We start from the raw sequence: 17,293 nt of genomic DNA, 5'->3' as shown, positions 1-17,293 counted from the left end.
AATACTTGATGACAATCTAAATCAGGTTTGCTCCTTCGACTCTTTCTGGTGTCTATAGTTAAAAATCATTGAACACTTGTTTATAAATCTGTATTAAGACCACAGACAATTGGGAAAAATAATAAAAGCCTCCAAGTATCTCTGGACCATTAGAGCTCAGAGTGATATAACATCACTTTCCTGAAGTTATAGTAATGCTGAAGCTGTATACTGGATGGAGTGCCCACATTTCACTATTATCCATCACAATATAATGAGCTCCAGGTTCCATGATTCAATTTCAAAGAGAGTTTGGTTATCCCCAAATACCCAAATGACTTATGTGAGTATAGTATATGCTACTTTTGCCCCAACAATCACTGTGTCTCTCTTTTATGTTGGCCAGTTCTTTATCCTTTTGCCAAACAGTGATGATAGGGTCCTTGAATACAAAAATTAGAGACTACCTTCCTCCCCAGTTTCCCCAGAGGCACCATGCACATACTTTGACGTTTAATCTGTAGAACTGAAACCTCATTTCATCTGGTAAGTGAGGAGACTCACTCTGTAAGAAAGATCATTCTGGACTTTCCTTCAGATACCCCAAATGTGCACATATAATCCCCTGGAATTGGAAGACAATACTCTTTCTTCCCTACTTAGTAGTGTTTGTGGTGAAGGGTTGAAGACATTTTTATTTTTCTTATGAATCCAAAGAATGCATCTTACAAATAGGGAACCTGAACCAAAACACATATAGAAGAATAACAAGATCAGGAGAAGTTAGGCACGGATAAGGCAAAATTAGTTCAATAATTTTTAATTTTACATAAAATCATTGAGAAGTAATGAAGAAAGCAAACATGGACTCAAAACCCCCAAAAAAGATATTGGCAGCGATTTTTTTTCTCAACATGTTCTGAAGAAAACATTTATATCCGTCAACCTAGAATTAAATAAGTATATATATATTAAATTCATGAACTAAAAACTAAAAAATTAAGAACCCAAAAACCAAAACAGCGACAATGACTTTTTCCTTAAGGGAAAATCACTATAGGCCACATACATAGTCAATTATATCTCACCATCTCAGATTCCATTAGCTATTGTAAACAATTAGCTCAGCCATTGTTGTGGATTTATTTTTTCCAATCTTCGCATCTTCAAATGACCCCTGGCTTAGTTGGATTGTTAAAAAACAACATATAAAACAATCCCTGAAGCCTTCTCTGAACTGGTACACAGCATTCTTCATTATTAAACAGCTGGTACTATAGCTGTATGAAATTTCATTAAATTAACCTTAATGGCTTAATGGTTCACAAAAACACACACACACACACACACACACACACAATAAAAATTTAAGATATAATCTCTACCCTTTATCTAAGATCACGCCTATTAAAAATTTGGCATTGTTGTTGCTTGAAGCAAATCTTAAAGTGATTCAATAACCTGCATTTTATCCTTAACTTTGTATCTTTATTTTGATCATCGCCTTAATTTTTCTTTTTTATTCTACTTCTTTTCACAGTAAAAACTGATTACCACAAAATAACTGCATTTTTAAAAATATATTAGCATTTTTATTTCTGTTTGACCTTGGCCTTATGGTCTGAAAATTTATTTTTTGATAGCCTATGATGCTATGTTAAGTACTGTTATAAGCCCAGCATAAAATGTTTAAGCCCTTATTTTCAAAGGTCTTACGGACTAAAGAAATATGTTACAATACTTTGTCTATTCTTTTAATAAAAGGCTTTTACAAACATTGTTTTGATACTGTGAAGACTATAGAAATTATTTATATTTTATAAATGAAAAACAAAGGTTCAGAAGCAATTGGTTAGCCCATGTGAAGGGATGGTTACAGGCAGAGCCAAGATCTGGATTTTGTACATGTCCAGGAAACTCTACAGTATATTTCTGTCCCTGGAGTTAGGATCCTATAAATTTATGTGTTAGAAGCATTTGAAATTGTTACCATAGGGGAAATAGAGAAGAGGAACAAAGACCATTAGTGAAATTCGGAATAATCTTATGGGTTAGTCCCACAGATTAGGATGATGTGACTCTGAGAATGTCTGAGACTGTCTATTTGAGTCATAATATTATATATATGATAGTTAAGCCAAGGGTAATGAATCAAAAAAAATTTTCATATATATATAGACAGAGAGAGAGAGAGAGAGAGAGAGAGAGAGAGAGAGAGAGAGAGAAAGTCTTACTATGTTACCCAGGCTGGTCTCAAACTCCTGGCCTCAAGCAATCCTTCTGCCTTGGCCTCCCAAAGTGCTTAAATTATAGGTGTGAGACATAGTACCCAGCCATCTATAATTTTAATTGACAAAATTGTATATATTCATGGTGCACAATATGATGTGTGGTGTGCATATACATTGTAGAATGGCTAAATAAAGTTAATTAGCATGTGTATTACTTCATATACTTATTTTTTGTTGGTAAGAACATGCAAAATTGACTTTTAGCAATTTTCAGTTATACAATTTATTGTCCTTGACTATAGTCACCTTGATGTACAACAGGTCTTTTAAACTTATTCCTTTTATGTAACTGAATTTTTGTATCCTTTGAATGACATTTTCCCAGTCTCTACCCCTTCCCCTCAGTTTCTGGTAACCACCACTGTACTCTCTGTTTCTATGAATACGGCTTTGTTAGTTTCTGCATATGTATTGGGTCATGTGACATTTGTTTTTCTGTGTCTTGCTTATTTTATTTAACATAAGATCTTCCAGTTTTATCCAGATTGCTATAAATGACAGAGTTTTCTTCTTTTTTAAGGCTGAATAGTATTTCATTGTGTTTATGCACCACATATTCTTTATCCATTTATCCCTTGATGGACACATAGGTTGATTCCAAATCTTGGCAACTGTGAATAGTGCTGCAGTGAACATGAGTGTGTAGATATCTTTTGGACATGCTGATTTCATTTACTTTGAATATACATCCTGAAGTGATATTGCTGTATCGTATGGTACTATAGTTCAGTTTTTAATTTTTTGAAAAACTTCCATTGTTTTCCATAATGGTTATACCAATTTACAGCCCTACCAAAAACATATTAGGTTTCCCTTTTCTTTACATCCTCACCAACATTTGTTTTCTTTTGACTTTTTGGCAGTAGTCAATCTGACAGGTATAGGGTGATACCTCCTTGTGGCTTTAATTTGCATTTCCCTAATGACATTAGCAACGTGGAACAGTTTTTCAAATGCATGCTGACCATTAGAATGTCATCTTTTAGGAAATGTCCATTCATTCCTCAAAATACAAATCAGGTTGTTTTCAAAATATGTATTCTTTAAATAAGAGAAAAAGTGAGAAGAGTACTGTAGTACATTTTAACGGAGCTACCACCCATCACTGGTAGTCTCCAGAGTCACATGCACTATGACGACCTGTCCGGTAAACCTCCATCTCCTCCTATTGCCAGACCCCATCATGCAGTCTATATTCTGTTCCAGGCACTTCTCCTCCAATCTGTCAAACATATCCATGCTTCTGTGCTTTTCCTGATTCTGTTTCTCTTCTTAGAATAAGCTTGCTGCTTACATGAAAGTCATTTATTCTTCAAGACCTTTTCAATTATCCATCTAGAGTGAATTCCATTGTATTTAGCTCATACCAAAAATATTAGAAGTAGAGATTATAACCATACACAATAATTAATTGTAAAAGTTTCAGCCGGGCTTGGTGGCTCAGCCTGTAATCCCACGCCTTTGGGAGGCTGAGGTGAGTGGATTGCCTGAGCCCGCGGGTTCGAGACCCGCCTGGGCAGCGAGACCTCGTCTCTACAATAAATCAAAAAATCAGCTGGGCGTGGTAGCACATGCCTGTAATTCTGGCTACTTGGAAGGCTGAGGTGAAAGGATCGCCGGAGCCCAGCAGGTTGAGGCTGCGGTGGCCCAAAGCGGCCACTGCACTCCAGTCTGGGCGACAGAGTGAGACTCCAACTCAAAAATAAAATAAAATAAAATAAAAGGTTCAGAGCCTTTGACCATACTGCACAGTCCTTAAGAAGAAGGATCCTATTAAGCCTTCACTTTAGTGTCTCTGTGCCTAAGGCAATACTATGTAGATAATGGTGACTATAGTTAAGGTTAAATACCTGGCAAATGAGTCTTTATTTAATGAAATCAAGCAGGGATGCTCAGAGGGAGGGTGGAGTTATGGATTGAAATGGAGTGACAGATATAATAATAAATTTTACTCATGACCTATATAGAACGATTGTCCGGGTTTGAGAACTGTTGGAAGTGGTACCTTCCTGGGGGTTCATCTCACAGGGTAAGAAGACTTGAATATTTCCTTCTACTTAACGGGACAAGAGCCAACTTGTATAGATTTATTATCTGTTGTTTCTTTCCTTCCATCCAAACTGTTCTATACAGTACTTCTGAGGCCACTGAGCAAACAGGTAGGAAAATTTCATTTCTGTAACACAACTCAGCTGAGTAGGCATTTTTCAACTCCCTTCCTCAAAATGTGAGCTTTACAATCATAGTTCTTCTTACACTAATTTCCCACTAAAGCACATACCCTTCAGTGTCTCTCCCAAATGCAGAAGAAAATTTCTAAGGTTAAGGTTTGAGTTTGCTTTTTATCCATTTAGAACGTCATTGCTAAAACCTCTATTTCCAACCTCCTCCCTTTTTTTTCTGTATCCCTAAAAGAACTGGCCTGTAATTACTTGAGTAATTCTCAAGATTGCTTAAAACCTAAATTTGAAATTCTTTGTAAACTGAAATTATAGTCAATTCAATGATTTTTTCCCATTGGAATAAATGGAGGACTGTGCTGGCTCCCTCCACACATATACAAATAATCATCATAGGGACACAGGTTGTATCTGAATGATTTCAGAGGAGGCAGTGTTTCATGGAAGATGTAATTTCAAACTGGACTGTGCATAATAAATCGAATTTAAGTGTCAGTGGCCACACACCTGGAAGAACTTGAACAAAGGTACAGAGGCATAAAAAGGAATGTGTATTTAAGAAGAGCAAGTAATCTCATTCCCTGAAGAGAATATTTTAGAGGCATTAACTGGGTCCCTTAACTAAGAAGATGGCATTAGTATTAAGAAAAAAAGGATACATTTCACCATAAAGCCAGTGATTAGACTGTCACAGTTATGATTCTAGGTGACAAAGCTGGCAGCGTCAGAAGACTAGAAACAAGGAAATTACTTTGGAGGCTTTTTTTTTTTTATGTAGACATAAAGGAAGGGCCTGGGTTAGAGTAGAAGGAAAGAAATATATCATAGAAAATGTGGTGAGATAGAAAAGAAGAATATATTCTTTCCAAAAAAGTTATGAGTTTTGAAAATGAATTGCATTGCTTCTCAAAATCTGTTATGTGTAATTATCACTTTAAAAAAATGATTTGAATAGAGTCGAAATCTCACTATGTTGCCCAGGCTGGTCTTGAACTTCTGGGTTCAAGCAGTCTTCTCACCTTGGCCTTCCAAAATGCTGGGATTACAGGTGTGAGTCATGGCGCCTGGCCCCTCCACCTTTTTTTAAAGACCCATTGCTGTGATCTGAAGGGTCAGGTGGAGCTTATAGATTGATATTTTATACAAATGCCTCGATATTTCTGATATAGGTGGTACATAGATTACAATTTGAGGAACACCAACATAGTAGATATCTGGGGAGGGAAAGAAAAGTAGAATATGGGGAACTATCAAACAATCATTCTGTACAATTCACTGTGGTAATTGTTTTCTGATCCTAATCTTTAATCACTAGACATTTGTTGATTTAGTATCATAAACATATAAAGGGAACTCGCCAATATATTTCGAAAAAGAAGAGCCACAGGTGTCAAACTCGCTATTAACATTCATCTACATGGCATCACAATTGTACAAACATCTAGCGAATACAGCAATGCTGCCCTAAAGCTTTTTAGGTGCGTTAAGTCTGCCCGGGTGGCTACGTGAGTCAAATACTCAGACACAATTGTCAAAACCTTAAGATTAGATCAAAGAAAATAGGAAGAACTAAAGACAAAACAGTAGCAATCTTCCTAAGACTGGAGACAGGAGGAAAAAGATAAAGGAGCAAAATACCGTCCACTGGAACTTTAAATGACATCAGGATATTCCTGATCAGCACAGTTAGAAGAGATTACAACTCAGGGTAGCCTTTCTTGTTTGTTTCATACAGAAAAACTCTAGGCTTTTTGATAACCATAATATTTCCTATTACTATGACTCTCATCTTATTAAACTGCTCCATTCAGTAAGGAGAAAAATAACTTATTGTTCCTATAAGCGTCTTCTCCAAGTGGTCATAATTACCGTATTCTCGTCCCCTTATCGCTAATGAAAATGACTTAAGCTGTTAGGCACATGCACAGCCATTATACATGGTCAGCCAAGTCAACTGCAAAATTTCAAGTTGGGGGGAAAATTATGTTGTCAACCATTAAAATGCAATAAAGCATATGAAGACTGAAAACTTTTGTTTCAGTCAAACATAAAAGCTAATGAAATTATTTAAATACATACAGTCAGTCCAAAAGCAGCTGGAAAATCTTGTGTATCTTGTGACAAAGCAACCTGGAGTATATTTGAGTGAAAAATTATACACAGGAAGAAAATAAGAGGTTAATAAAGTTTGTCAGGGAAACCTGAACTCAGTTTAGTGCGTGGCATAAGATTAGTCTTTGCATTTAGAAAAATGCAATATTACTTCCAACCTGGGGAGTCTATTATGTTTGCATCTCCTCAGATTTTTACATGGCCTTGAGCAATTTGGGCTGGTGCCAGATATAACATTTTTATTTCAGCAAATCACTTCCTATTGTTGTACATTTTAAGGATGTACTGAAAGGTACTTTCAGGTCTGAAAATACCAACTGATCACACAGCAATGATACCTCACTTACAAGAGGCCTTTATGTAACCGCAGTGTTTTCTTTAGCAGTTAAACTATCTCAGGAATAGTAATAAACACAAGCTACTCCATTACCACATTTTTTAAAAAGCTGTGCAGTTTACCTAGCCCATGAATAATGTCATATGCTTTTAATTCTTCCTAAAATAAACGAGTGCTACTTTCTATGTGACAGGGACTGGCAAACTTTTTCTGTAGGGGGCCAGAGAGTAAATATTTTCTGTTTCGTGGGACTACAGGTTTTTGTTCCAACTACTCAATTATGCCATTACAGCCTGAAAGCAGCCATAGACAATATGCACAGGAATAGATGTGCCTGTGTTCCAATAAAACCTTATTCATGAAAACAGGCAATGGATCATATTTGACCTGCAAGTCATAGTCTGCCAGCCCCTGGTCTATGAGATTCTTTTTCTAACACGTTAATTGTGTTGAATATGCTTATAATTTAACATGCTGGATATTTATTTATGTTTAATTTATTTTGCATTGATAATACCAGATGTGCATATTTTCAGGTACATGTGATAATTTGGTATATTCATAGAGTCAAATCAGGGTAATTGGGATAACCATCAACTTAGTTATTATTATGCTAGGAACATAAAGATGAATTTTCTCATCTAGCTATTTTGAAGTGTACACTCTGCCATGATCATGTAGTGGCTAGCACTCTGCAATGTGAAATGTACACTCCATTAATGTTAGCTATAGCCATCCTAATGATTTTATTTCTTCTAATTCAGTGTACAGTTTGCACTTGTTAATCAACCTCTCTTCATCCTCCTTACCCCCTACCTTTTAACATTGAATTATGTCCCATACTATTAACTTCAATATCATAACAGTCACTTCTCACAACTCAAGATAAGATTTTGAGACCATCATTACAGAAATTAAATGGATATGTAGAGCTGGTAGAGATTAAGAGATCATTGAGAAATTATTTAAGATGTAGATTAGAGTTGGATAGGTTACTAATTCTAGCAAGTAACAGTGGAGTACATTATGAAACAACTGTCTTAGTTGTTTGTGCTGCAATAACAGAATACCACACGATGAGTAATTTGTAAAGAAGAGACATTTATTTTCTCACAGTTCCGGAGACTGGGAAGTTCAAGATCAAGGTACTGGCAATTTTGATGACTGGTGAAGGCTGCTTTCTGCTTTCAAGATGGTGTCTTGATGTTTCATCATCATAAGAGAGGACACTATGTTCTCACATGGCAGAAGACAAAAGGACAAAAGAGCCCAACACTGTATGAACTCTTTTTTATAAGGGCCCATTCACAAGGGAGGAACCTAATCCCATTTATAGAGGAGGAGCCCTCATGACCTAATCACCCCTTAAAAGCTTCTACCCCTTAATACTATCATGCTGGCAACACTTGATTTTGGAATGGACACATTCAAACTTTAGCACACCACAACTGGTGTTGGAAAATTATTTTCTGAAATGCCCTATCTTGACTGTTGTTCACCCTTTTACCACACACACACACACACACACACACACACACTCCTTGTCTGTATGACAAAATTCCTTTTATCCTTCAGGTTACTTCCTCTGTAAACCTCCCCTTAGACTGAATAAAATACTTCACAAGTACATTGATTTCTATTTGCAGTTACTAAGCCACATTGTACTTGTTTGATTGCATGTCAATGACTAGGACATTGAGACTGAACACATGGTCAGCAGATAGGCAGGGCCACATCCTGAAGGGTTTTTCCATATTGTGCAACACAGGCTATATTAAACTGAGTAGTGGAAACCATTGTGGAGAATCAAGTATAAAAAATAAAAGATGGCTGATGGTTGAGAATAATTATAAGTGCATGGAGAATGAATTACAGAGGAATGAAATAAAGAAGAAAAAATAGATAGGGAACTATTTAGTGATCAAGAGGAAAATGGTGGTGATTTGAACCAGAAGAGTAGCAGGCAAGATAGAGAGAAGTATGGAGATTCACATTTTATTTTGGAGATAATACCCATTGCTTTGCTAGTGGGTTGGATGTAAAAGAAGGAGAAGAAAAAAGAAATCAAGGATAGTGCCAAGGATTTTGATTTAAGCAACTGGGAAGATGATGATACTATATACAGAGGATGGTACTGATATGTGGGAGAGAAAATAAGAGTTCTGCTTTGTTTCTTTTATTTGAAATGCCTAATTGGTGAGCATATCAAGTAGGCAATTGACGCTAGGAGTGTGGTTAGAAAATGAGTCCGAACAGAGGATATTAATACGCTGCCCTATCTGGGATTGTCAATAATCCATGAGAATTTACTGTGTGTTTATCATACGCTTGGTCTTATACCATAAAGCTTAAGGTAATAAAAGTTATGACATGGCTTCTACTCCCAAGTAACTTCAAATTTGCCTATAATTACAGCACAGGACTTAAATATTTGAGTGAACAATATATACTCAGTTAAATGATGACATAGGCAAAAATGCCTAGAACTGTTGAGAGAAAGTTACAATAGGCCAGCTCCTTGATAGAATAAGTGGACTGCCAGGGACTTCAAATGAGGTGGACGGCTTAGAGGAAGATGAATCTGACCTTGGTAGAATCAACAGCATCACAACTCCGCTTAAGGGGTGGTCAGGAGAGAAGCAAAATCAAGAGCAAGTGAGAGTTTGAGTTGTGATCTTAGGCATAAGGAGAAACATATACAAGAGGAACCCCGCCTAAAAATGTAATTATTGTTTTGGAGGGCAGGGTCCTTGTAGAACAGGTCTCCCCCGCTAGATAAGTGTTCCAGGAACCCATCAGCATCAGTATACCAGGTAGTGTTGTGAGACACTGCATTTGGCTTCAGTGCGTTTTTTTTTTTTTTTTTTTGGAGATTCTCTCAATGCATTTGCCTATTTCATGATGGGTGATTTATGAACGCAGTTGCCCACACTGCGCTGAGTGTTCAGCAGTTTTGGACCCGAAACAGCATGACCCCTATGCCCCATCCTCTCTACTCACCTGATCTTGCCCTGAGCGACATTTTTTTTAATTTCCCTGGATGAAAAAACTTCTCAAAGGGAAACATTTTCCTGATGTGGAAGAGGTGAAACAATAAAAGGCAAAAGCACTAAAAGGCATCAAAACTGATGAGTTCAAAAACTGTTTTGAGCAGCGGAAAAAATGTCTCAATAGGAATATTGCATCAAACAGAGTACTTTGAAGGTAAATGAAGTTTAAACATGTAAAAATAAATACACAATTTTGTATGAATGATTTCCAGTTTTGGGGGGGGGCTTTATATTCTTACTTGTTTTGCCCACAGTATCAAAGAAAAATATGGTAAACTTTTTGACAGTGCATTTTAAGACCTTTTAAAGATAAAGCAGAAAAAATACATGGATATATGAACATATCTTATGAAATCAGTCGTTGAGAATGTAGTAACATGTGTGAGACCATGTTTAAATGTCAGTAGTGAGAGCAAAAATAGCCTTTCAGCTAATGAAAGTGACATTACCATATTCAGTCTATCACTGGCATTTAAACAAACTCTTAGGGACAAGAGTTAAAAGTACATAAATCATGCCCAGTTAGAAGTCAAAAGCTTGGGGCTCTTCTTAGACCTTTCAGACAAAATAATAGGCGAGCACCATCCAACTTATAATCTTGAATTGAGAGATTGTTTCCCAATAGGAAATATACATTTCATTTTTATAAAATAGAGCACAAAATTCTTGATTAATCTCTGTAAATATGGACACTACAGATTCATTCTTATTTATTTTTTATTTTTATTTTATTTTTACTTTTTTTGAAGTCGGAGTCTTCCTCTGTGCCCAAGCTGGAGTTCAGTGGCATGATCATTACTCACTGCAGCCTCAACCTCCTAAGCATAGGTGATCATTCCACCTCAGTTTCACGAGCAGCTTGGACTACAGAAATGTGCCACCACACCTTTTTTTTTTTTTTTTTTTTTGTAGAGATGAGGTCACACTTACCTAGGCTAGTCTTGACCTTCTGGATTCAGATGATCCTTCCATCTCAGCCTCCTGAGAAGCTGGGACTATAGATGCATGCCACCATCCCCAGATAATTGTTTGATTTTTGGTTTTGTTTTGTTTTTTGTTTTTGGTAGAGATAAGCCCTTGCTATGCTGCTAGGCTGGTCTCAAACTCCTGGACTCAAGTAATCCTCCAGTCTCAGCCTCCCAAATTGCTGGTTTTCAGGTGTGAGCAAACCACCACACCTGGCCAAGATTCTTACACATTTACTTTAGATTTGCATGTATATTTAAATTGAAAAGATTTAAACAATCCAATTTCCAGTTGCAGTGAAGAGGAAGTCTATAAGGAAACTCTAGGTTTGAGGATATAAGAAGTAAATATGTCAGATTTGTGAGTGGTAATTCAGGTTGTCATTATTAAGGGCAAATTGGTTGTTGGTGAATTAAAGCAAAAACATGTTTCTTGAGCTGTTTTTTCTCTCATATTATGTTTACAGAAGGTGTAATGCCATATATAAAGTGCTCTTGGAACCTATGTTTTAAAAAATAATTAAAGAAAAAAGAATTCCTCTGATTTTACTGATAAAACAATAATTTATTGACAATTTTTATAGATAAATCAACCCTGTTAATGATAAACAAACCTAAAGTATAACTGTGTCTGATCTTTCTTCAGTGAGCTCAATATGGACGATAGGGTATAGCATATTTTTAATGTAGAAAAAGATATCAAAAATATGTTCCATATCATTGATGGTGTTGGATATTTATTAAGTTGAGATTATATTGAACATGAAAGACAGTTTAAGTTACTTGAATGATTTTTTTTTAAAACACTATCCAATGTGTGTTGAAAGTTATTGCCACCATCACAGTCTAGTTAAAGTCTCACACACACCATAGCCTCCTTCCCCATGCCATGGTCAAGCCCAAGTGAGAAAAAGCTTTTATATTTAGACTCAACGATCTCCTCGGAGTTCGGAATAAAACTCATATAGCCTCCCTTTTACTTCAATAGATGGTCCCATTTCTCCTGTTATCTCCCTTTAATCCAATTTTATTACACAAAATTTACAATATGCCTACTATATATTCAAGGCATTCTTCTAAAAAAGAGAGAGAATACTAGGAAGAGTAAGACACGGTCCTGAAACTTAAATAGTGGCCAACCTAGTGGAAGAGATAGCATATTCGCATGAATTATATTGCCATATTTTAAGTATGACCAATGGAATAACTCTAAATGGAGAATGAGAATATCTGCTCAGAAGAGAGCAGTTGAGATTGGCCTTGAAAGAGGAATTATTTTTGCATGAGCAGCAAAGAGCAGAAAGTTTATTCCAGGCACAGGGAACAGCACATTGGAGAAAAAGAATAAAGCACTTTCATTGAATCAAGCTATCTCAGAGAACATTGTAGAAATGTCATTTCTGAGAGGAGAAACCACTGGGGAGCCTCAGAACATCCCTGTATTTTCATTCCCAGTAAAATATAAAAGCCCTGCATGCTGTGACTGATTCATTGATGAGAGTGTAGTGATACCTATTGTGTGTGCCCTGCAGTGTTATGAGTACTCGTAGTATATATGCCAGTGAATATTCAGTCATTCATTCAAAAATAGTGTTGAGTAGCTACTGTATGCCATGAAATTAGGACTGTAGAAATGATCCCTGTCTATGTAGAAACCTACAGTGTTAACAGGGGACAATTTTTTAATTTTTTACTCAAGTAAGAACTATTTAAAGAGATGTCCACTTGCAAAAGATTCAAATATTTCCAGGGAAGATGTAAATTCTTTTCTCCTATTATATTAGTTGAAATAGCACATAAGCCAGTTTAGCTATTAATGTTTTAATTAAAAAAACAGAGAAAGTCAAACAGTTATTGTATACTTATTTCCAAAGAACTTGAATGAAAACTAGAGTTTAGCAACAATCCTTGTATTTAGATATACTACTAAAGAATGTTATATGTGAACTTGACAAAAAAAATCGTCACTACTCTACATAGGCCTGTTTATTTTGTTGTTGTTCATGGCACATTAATTGCAATGTTAAAGCATTTCAAACTATCTTACTCTCCTGTTTGTTTTGTTAGAAAAGAATATAAAAACTACTGTTGACACACTGACAGTTTGTTGACAGCTTTAATTTCTGGAGTGTGTGGAAAACTGTTTCTGCAGCATTACATTTGAAGAGTTCAAAGTGATTGTAAACTTGTTTAGATTGTGATATTGAAAACAACACAGGGTGAAGTTGCGCTTCTAACTGTCTCAAATAAATCTGTTAGCATCACTGTCTCTTCCCAGGAGTACTTAGAAATTAATTTTTCCATCTACAGTCTCACTCCCTAAGGATTTTACCCAGGGAATGAGACAAAACTGTTTTATTTTTAAGAAAATTTTTGTTTAAAGAATGACCTATTAAGTTTAGAGTTGTATAAATCTAATGTTTCAAATACAGACCTTATATATAAGATTTGGTTCTTCCTTAGCCATATTTGAAAAATTAACAGGAAATAAACCAGGTGTGGTGGCGCACACGTGTAATCCCACACTTTGAGAAGTGGAAGTGAGAGGACTGCCTGAGCCCAGGGGTTCAAGACCAGCCTGGGCAATGTGGCAAGACCACATCTCTACAATACATAAAAAAAAAATTAGCTGGGTGTGGTGGCATGTGCCTGTAGTTCCAGCTACTTGGAAGGCTGGGGTGGAAGGATCACTGAGCCCAGCGGTGGTCAAGAGCATGTCACTGATCTCTAGCCTAGGCGAGAGTGAGACTCTGACTCAAAAAAAAAAAAAAAAAATTAACAGGAAATAGAGATGTTATTCAACCTATGTCATCTTTCTAGCTGCAAGGAACAGAGGACAGAATGCTTCTCCTATGCCTTTATGCAGGTAGTTTTCTCACCTGTCAGCTTGTCCGTGTGGCTCCATCCTTCATTTCTTCTCATTTCTAACTAAGGTAAAGTAGCTCATCAATGGTTTTTTTGCCTTCTCTGAAGCAAGGATGGCCAGATTTGTGAACATTTAAAGACTGTGCTTCCCACTTGCCAAGGGAAACTCGGGCAGCATAATGAAGTCTTGTAGAGAGACACAGGGTTTTCACATTTATTTTCAAGGGCAGGGGGTACTCAAGCTATATTGACGCAGGAATGTGCATCCTAAAAACCTGATTACCTAGACTTACCTAAAATCAGTAAAATCCCTTAGTGTGTGAATCAGTAGAGGCGAGTTTCAAAGGACAATGAGACGTACTAGGAAATAGAAGGATACATGGCATACATCAGAGAAAAATCATCCCAGTGTAGAGTCAGGGCTTGTGTTGCTCTTTACCAGTCATGGGGCCTTGACCAGTCAGTTTCTGAATTTTCCGACCCTCAATACCTCTTATCTATAAAATGAAGATAATACTGACTCGACAGACCATTGCAAGAAGAATGCCTGAGAAATTGGTTTGAAATAAGGGCCTATTAAAATGCAAGACATTCTAGTCTAAGATGTAGGTTTCCTAGGCCATAGCTTGAACGTCTTGACACGCCACAAACACATATCTCTAGTAAGTCACATTTTTCTCCATTGTGAGATATGTGTTCAAAAACCTTTATATGTTGTGATTGAATCTTTCACCCTTTCTCAGCTGCAGCCCTAAGTCATTCAGGTAATGTAATGACTTAATTCTAGAATGGTGCTAGTTAAGTATATTTTAAGGAGGATTTAGAAAACGGTCACTCAAATCCCATTTTTCTATTCTCTGCTTCAGAGTAGCACCCCTGCAGAGAAAGACTCTTTCTCTCTGCATGGAAAAGTTTAAGGAAACAAAAAAAAGAATCAAATGAAAGATATAAATATGTTTCAAAATATTTTTCAAAATATCATTATTGACATTTAGTAACCTTCCATGCTAAGATTAACTGTTGCTTTCTCTCTCATCATGCATTCTATTGTGTTGAGGACTAGAGCGAGAGGGTAGTGCAGATGTTAATATCTTATGTTGCCATAAATGTTCATATCTAATCATAACTACCCTAGAACCAAGAACATTTAGTAATCCCTAATAACTACCTCTTTGATGGTAATGAAGATGATGGGGAAGTCGGAAATACTAGTAATTATCAAGTAAAAAGGTATCTAAGCTATAAGATTATTTGATATTTCAAGATTGTTTTCTTAATAGACTGAGAAAATAAACTATTTCTTTTCTTTGTGATAGGAATCCACCGTCTTATTTTCACTTTGCAGAGAAATTTTTAACATTCATTGACAGATTGAGTCATTTTGCTGTAAATGTTGGCTAATACAAAAACAAATACTTTATATGTCTGTTAATGTTTTTGTTTCCATAAAATACTGTCCATAAATCAAGCATGAATATGTATTGCTTTCACATAGGTATTAGCATTGTTACAGCCTGACCCAGTTCATAAAGAAGAGTCAATGTACTAAGACAGCAGTGTCTCAAGAAAGAGTTTAATAATTGTAAAACAACTAGACGAAAGATATTTCTTTCTTTCTTTCTTTTTTTTTTTGAGTTAGAGTTTCACCCTATCACCCAGGCTGGAGTGCAGTTGCATGCTCACGCCTTGAACAGCTAGGCTCAGGCAATCCTTCTGCCTCAGTCTTCCAAATAGCTGGAACTACAGGCGTGCGCCACCACACCTGGCTAATTTTTTATTTATTATAGAGATGAGTTCTCACCATGTTGCCCAGAATGGTCTTGAACCTCTGGGCTCAGGCAATCCTCTCACCTCCACCTCCCAAAGTGCTGGGATCACAAGTGTGAGCCACCACAACCAACTTCAAAGGATATTTCTTGAATCCACCTCCCTGAGAATTTTAGACTTGAGTTTTTAAAGGAATAATTTGGCAGGCAAAGGACTAGATAACGGGCCTTTCTGTCTGGTTGGGGAGGAGGTCTGAGGGGTGACTAAGCCATGCAGAGTCAGTTTCTGGTTGGAAGATCACGGGGTCAATTGAGTCAACTCTTTGGTATGGATCATGGACCAGAATGGGGTCAGGGGGGCCATCAGAATGCAAAGTCTGAAAAATATCTCAAAGGCCAGTCTTAGACTTAAGCTATCTATGGGAGCAATTGGAGAAGTTATAGCTCTTATGAGCAATGTTTGTTTAACTATGGAAGGTATGCAGGGGGGTGGTCAAAGCGTCTCAGGTCTTGTGGCTGACCAAACTTCTGGATGACATCAAGGAGGTCTGCATGACCTAAGAGTTCATTGTTCTTTAAGAGAAAATGGACTTATCAGTTTTGCAGGTAGCTTCCTTCTGCCATAGTCCCAGGGGTCAGAACAGAACAGAATTCAGACCCCTGTCACAGTTCTAACCTTGTGGCCCTTTATTCATTTTACAAAGGTGTTTTTACTATGGCAGTTTCATAATTTTAATGCTGTAAATGATAATCTTGAAAAATCAGGAAGCCGGACTCGGTGGCTCAGCCTGTAATCCTGTGCCTTTGGGAGGCTGAGGTGAGTGGATTGCCTGAGCCCGTGGGTTCGAGACCCGCCTGGGCAGCGAGACCTCATCTGTACAATAAATCAAAAAATCAGCCGGGTGTGGTAGCGCATGCCTGTAATTCCGGCTACTTGGAAGGCTGAGGCGGAAGGATCGCTGGAGCCCAGCAGGTTGAGGCTGCGGTGGCCGGGAGCGGCCACTGCACTCCAGTCTGGGTGACAGAGTGATACTCCAACTCAAAAAAAAAAAAAAAGAAAAAGAAAAGAAAAATCAGGAGACCAGGACTGACTTAGTTAGCCTATGATTACCAAAAGCACTTGGCATTTATTCTCATGTCCTTTCCACATTCATTTCCGACTTCAAATTTATGATGAATTTTATGACAATATAAGGTTCAAAGAGAAGTTGTAATTTTAAAAATGCCCAGGGAAAAACCAAATAAAATTTTTATGAAATCTTTTCGGAGAAATCACAGGCAGTAAGATGTTGCTGTATAGTGGTCCCCTAAGTATTACCTGGGAACTTGTTAGAAATGCAAATTCTTGGGTCCTACCACAGATGTACTGAGTTAGAAACTCTAGGAGTGGGACCCAGCAATCTGCTTTTTTTTTTTTTTTTTTTTTGAGTTGGAGTCTCTGTTGCCCAGACTGGAGTGCAGTGGCCGCTCTCGGCCACCGCAGCCTCGACCTGCTGGGCTCCGGCAATCCTTCCGCCGCAGCCTTCCAAGTAGCTGGAACCACAGGCGCGCACTACCACGCCCGGCCAATTTTTTGATTTTTTTTGTAGAGATGAGGTCTTGCCTGCCCGGTGGGTCTCGAACCCGCGCGGGCTCAGGCAATCCACTCACCTCAGCCTCCCAAAGGCGTGGGATTACAGGCTGAGCCACAGCCCGGCTTAGTGGCCTCATCTTAATCTTATCTGTCTTCCCACAGAACTTACTTGGTT

This window comes from Carlito syrichta, unplaced genomic scaffold (assembly GCF_000164805.1).
Source record: "Carlito syrichta isolate Samal-C Ts95f unplaced genomic scaffold, Tarsius_syrichta-2.0.1 Scaffold53096, whole genome shotgun sequence".
NCBI lineage: Eukaryota > Metazoa > Chordata > Mammalia > Primates > Tarsiidae > Carlito > Carlito syrichta.
The sequence above is the reverse complement of the archived record's forward strand: the minus strand, read 5'-3'. Positions refer to the sequence as shown.